The sequence below is a fragment of the Rhyacophila brunnea genome, unplaced genomic scaffold, assembly GCF_057557595.1.
Source record: "Rhyacophila brunnea isolate RB1 unplaced genomic scaffold, BYU_Rbru_1.0 scaffold_14, whole genome shotgun sequence".
Taxonomy (NCBI): Eukaryota; Metazoa; Arthropoda; class Insecta; order Trichoptera; family Rhyacophilidae; genus Rhyacophila; species Rhyacophila brunnea.
This window is the reverse complement of record NW_028232796.1, coordinates 3,149,510-3,155,324: the sequence shown is the minus strand read 5'-3', so window position 1 is coordinate 3,155,324 and position 5,815 is coordinate 3,149,510. Positions and strand designations below refer to the sequence as shown.

At 30.1% G+C, this 5,815-nt stretch overlaps 1 long non-coding RNA gene across 1 annotated transcript; it reads right to left on the bottom strand.

Moving 5' to 3' along the window:
- Window positions 1-308: 308 nt before the first annotated feature.
- On the bottom strand, window positions 309-1,995 carry LOC147075540 (uncharacterized). The gene is made up of 3 exons (XR_015069938.1): window positions 1,912-1,995; window positions 1,328-1,519; window positions 309-914 (listed from the first exon to the last, which is right to left on the bottom strand). It is a non-coding gene; the product is annotated as an uncharacterized LOC147075540 (long non-coding RNA).
- Window positions 1,996-5,815: the final 3,820 nt, after the last annotated feature.

Below are 5,815 nucleotides of genomic sequence, written 5' to 3'. Positions count from 1 at the left end.
CTCTGTGGGGTCCATATATACTGCTTCAATAGTAATTTAATTTTGTACTTGATTTACTTATTATATGTACAAATGTAATATACTTACCTACTTATTAGGATATATCTTGGTGAATTTTAAAATAAGAGGAAATTAAATGGAGGTCATCGTGTCTAACTATATGTCAGCCGTTGTTAAGTCTTATATAAATATTTATACATTATTAAATTGTTTTTCTGTTTTTTATTGATGTAAAGACATGGCATGTATTCAAAGTAATAACAAATTAGCTGTGTACTATTTATTTAACTTATATTAAAACCCCAAGATTGATTTCGTCTTACGACATATTTTATTCTTCTAAGTTTTACTATGACATTGTAATATGAACCATGGATATAGTATAGTACTTAAAAAAATCAAAACTGGTAATATATTATTTCAATATTTAATTGTCAATTTTCATTTGAAGTCAGCATTTAATTACTGGTATAACACATAATTATTAACTGATATCTACAACTTCAGATGGACAAATTAATTGATATATCATATTATCAGTTTTCATTTCCTTTCAACAATGTATTCATTCTAGCAGCTATTTTAAATATCTTACTAGTTTTTATGTCATGGCACCTTACAAAGGCTCCGAGCAACCGTATACTGAGCTTCGAGAACAGATGTTTACGACGGATACTGGGTGTGTGGTAATTTTAGAAGTAACGGGAGATAAAAGAACGCACCAAATAGCCTCCCATCACGCTGAGAGTGAATACGCAACTTTGTACCTGGCCCGGCCACGTGCTGCGAGTGCCTGAAGAGAATCCCAATCTGGTTTGCCTGTTCTTCAAGCCAACCGGATTCCGGCGTCCTGGATGGCCGCTAAATACTATCTATATAGCATATCTGGCGGAGTTACGGACTGCTAGTATGACCTGGAACGATGCAAAAAACAGAGTGACAGAGATTCTTGGAGGCGCCGCATTGTATCCATATGCTGCAACTAAGATGCGGATATAGCCGAAGAGAAGAAGTAATATACAGTATCTAGAAAACTTAAAGCCTTTGAAATGTGTGTGTATAGATACATGCACCTTTCATTGGTGTTGGAAAGACAATTTTTCTAATATCAAAGTGATATTGAGACTGAAAAAGACAAGACTTGGAGAGTAAGCTCTACCAAATGACATACCTAATATGATACAAGTAACTGATATGCACAATTATATTATATTTTATATTACGAATCAAAATAGCAACTTTTATATCATTATCGATAATAAATTTAGTGCAAAAATGTTTTTATAAAATTGTTTTATTTTTTAAACATTAGTCACTTTATATTTACCTTGTGTAATTGTACTATTAAATCTATAAAATGGGTGTATATGCTTGATGGTCGACGTCATAAATCACGCCATGTTCGAATCGTACGCCGAAAGTTGGATTTATTTCATTATTAATTAAAAGATTTATTTCATTCCATCTTATTCATATGAAACCGTCGACAAGCAAAGATCTCGGTAAACATTTTCTCCATCTGCAAAAAACATAACATAGGAACTGTTAATAGTGTGATTTTTAATCTTTTATAGTTGGCGACTGTTTGAAGAGTGGTAATTAAAACGGATTAGTGATAATACAAAGCATCAAAAAAGATTGATTAACTAAAATAAAGTAATCAGGTAGGTAACATGTTTAATAACAACTAGAACGCCTTAGATTATATCAAACAAATATATATGAAATCACAGGTTTTATATAATTCTGGAATGAATGTAACTAACCTCAAAAAAAGGATTGTATTACGTCGGAATTATGAAACATTGAAAGCATGTATAGACTAAGAAAACAATAAATAAACACTTGAATAATATATGCAAAACACACAGAATACTACGATAGTAATAAATAACATAATATTGTACTTACAGATAGTGTTTCTTATTCCTGATATAAAACACAATTGTTTTAGGTACCTTGCAATTTGTAAACATAATATTTGACACTTTTGACAGCAGAGAGATTTTTATATTAGTCTATGGCTAAAAATACGGATTTATTTGGCCGGCTAATAAAAAGATTTTAATAAAGCAAGAACATTTTAAATATGCGACAAATAAATAAAAGTATATATAATAAAGTTGTTAAAAAAATCTGTGTACATTATAAAATATATTTAATATTATAAATACATATATTTTTTAAATTTATGTTATAATTTGTAAACGACGAAGCACGTCAGCTAATACGCATAGTAAATGTTTAAACTTCGGTAATCAAATTCGAATGTGACAGAAAGAGAAAGAATAACTTTTTGATCATATTAGCATGCGTAAAAGAGATGTAACATAATATCACTTTCACTTTAAAAATCATACCTAGTATTCAATGTCATAGTTCAACTTTAAATGAAAAAACAGAAACTCTAGGTAAGCATGTGTGCCCTTAATAGGAATGTGATAATTAATTTTAAGAAAATAATCATAACGGAACTTGTCATGTAAGTAAATGACATGTAAGTATAGCTGCTTTATAATTTTCTATAAAATGTAAGTAAGCTTTATGCTAGTTAAATAATATAAGTAAATATTTACAACACTTGCATCTTCCATAAAAGTTTTCGGCATCTGCAGGCACTATGAAAACTCGTACCTAAAATGGTAAAGTTAGATTTAAAATTTAAAATATATAGACAAGCATTACAAAATCAACTACGTTCTCTTTGGGTGAAATTTTCTTATAATATAAATAAGCAAATGTTTTGACAATAATGTCATTGTAAAGAGAATGATAATATTTTATTAATTACTCAGTAGTAAAGTTATTAAAAAAAAAAATCTGTGTGTATCGGAAAATCAAATAACACATCCTGGTATTAATCATCATTTTTATTCAAGATAATAAAGCTATTTTAAAAACCTCCACATTTCCCTAAAACATGTGAAATATAAAATATATGAAACGTCATTATATACGTTTTTTAGTTGTTTCCATAATATAGAACCGGGGTATCGATTTGTAGGCTTGATTTGAAAAAAAGGTTATTCGTAAAAATCCAATTGCGTGTGCTTATTTTTTTCCGCATGCGTCAGCTGAAACGGCGGAAGCTGCGCAAGCTCGTTCTCATTTCAAACTTGATTTGTGACAGTTTTCGCGGGAGCTTTTTCTTATTGTTTTTGGCATAAGCTTGTTGCTGGGGATAAGAGTAAATTTGTTTCTTAAAATACATATCCGCAACAAACATAATAGAATGCTTGATAGAGTGCGGAAAGCTTACGCAACAATGCGTAACATATGTAATGTCATATTATATTATTAACTATTATAGTCTTCATGATATTAAATGTTTTTTGAAGTTAATGCAGGTGCTTAATTTTATCAATTTTTGAAAATTTAATTTTAAGGTAACAAACAAAATTTCAAAATTCGGGTTAGGTTATTTCCTCAATAATAAATTTTAAAATACACTCTTATGAAATAAAATATTAGTGATATTTCAGTAAATATAATGAATCGCAGTTAATCGAGAGCATTTTCTAAAATACACATTGTTTCGTTAGACGCAATTATTCGAAAAAAAAGTTAAAAACTTTCATATTTATACAAAATTTTATTATATGTTTATTTAAATAAATAAAATATCCCTCATGCAAATAACGGTTAACGTGAAATCAATTTATATACCTATTATATTATATAAAGTATTTAACATCATAAAAGCTACTGAAAAACTACCAAAAGTTAGAGCGAAAAGCTGTTATCAAATCTCAAAATAAGTACATATTATAACTAAGAAATATTAATTACATTATGTGTTTATATACGGATGGTTTCTGTACCTATTAAGTATTTAATTCGATACTGTGCTAATACAAATCGGATTTTCAACGTAAAACATATTTTATAACGGTTTTTTTTTTATTTTAATTGCAAGGCTGTCTTTTAATTTAAATATAATTTAGTTTTACGTTTATTGTGTTAAGACACATATTAAATAAAATAATCTTTAATTAGGTATATCGTATTAAATAAAATTGCATCCTTTGTATTCCGCTAGCATTATGCCCCCTAACTTAAACGTTAAAATGCATTCTATTGCTATCATTTGAACTTAGATTCTTTTCAACCCTTGTATCAAATGGTTTTTAATGCTCATTTTTGACATAAATTTACTTATAACTACAGTTTTATCTGTAGTACACCACATTCAAATTAACGGCGAACAGTTAATTTGTGTATATTTGTTTATCGATGACCGTATCTATATAATTATTATTGTATTCAGCGATTTTATAATATGGTGCCTATAATTTTAGTAGGTATATTAACAATATTCCAAATATCCACAAACCACCTGTTACTGTCAATCATCGATTCATAATACGAATAATTTTCTCCTTGCCGAGCTTACATTTTCTTCTTATTGCACGGGGAGGGCATATTATGCGTTGTTACATCAAATATCAAACATAATAACAGAGCACATTCGACCAACACGTTTGCAGCGGAAACGTACTCGAGGTATAATTTCCACGGTGAAAATTTGCGATATCATTTTAATGGCAGGCGTAATAATAAATAATAATACAACATACTGGCAACAGTCTGAGAACACTGTTTCCTCGCGTGGCGTCTCCGTATGACAGTGGCGAAAAGTATTTTATTCTGTCGGAAAAAATGTACACACTTTGACACGCATTGTATCTACTTCGATCTGACTAAACATCATAAGTTTTTCCAGGTTTTAATTATCTCTGCGGATTATTTGACCAAAAATATGTTAATATTATCTTCATTTTTTCCAACTATGGACAACTTTGGTACGGTTAGCTATCCACAATACTCGTTTCTTCAGGCTCTAGCATCACATTTAAAAAGCCTCAAGTCCGTGTCTTCTTCTTGCCTTTACCGCCCATAGTATCATATAATATTTAAATCGGGTCGACAAAAACTCTTACTAGACACATTTTAGTCATTTTGGTGATATTGTTGCTATTCCAAATTGGGTGCAGTTTCAGTATAGTATTGTTTGCCATTTCTATTCTACTTTCTTTTGATCAACCTCACATTCATCTACCTTTTAAAAATATATGCAATATAGTATAAATAATCTAGTATTTTCAAGTAACTAATAATGTATTATCATTATAAATGATTTTATCGTGGAATATTATATTCTTCATTTGAAATAATTATAGCCGAGTTTCAAATCAAATATTTGAAATAGAAGAACAAAACCGCCGTTAGGAAATTAATTTTCTCTCTTGAAACATTTTTTTCTGGATATACAACAAGCCATGACCCCCATAAGGTAGGGGGCTGACAGGGTTTTAGCCTGGAGGCCCGGCGTTATGTCACTTGAGGGATTTTAACGTTTTAAAATATGTGGTCGTACAATGCAATTTTTGACTGTTAATTGTGTGTCGATACTCAGCAACTTCGAGTAGATTTATTAAATAATACAAAACATCGCACTGGAACATTATTTGAAAAACGTTACTGTAAACCGTCACACTATTTTAAATCCTAGTAATAGGTAGAGGGGGGCACTAAAGATTCTAGCCTGGATCCCCAATGCAGGATGTGTGGGCCATGCAACAAGCTTTTCGTGAGACGAATGCTTTCTCTATAGTGACACTATTATTATAATATCACCTCCGTTTTTCATACATTTTTAAGTCATCAAGTATTCCTGTACCGATCCATATTGAATTAAATTTAGATAAATGTTAATAATTCTTCTGAGAAAATATATTATAATCAAAGTAAAGAACCCCGCAGGAATCGAACCTGAATCTCTCGGGTTTTGCGCCCACGCACATAGACCACTATG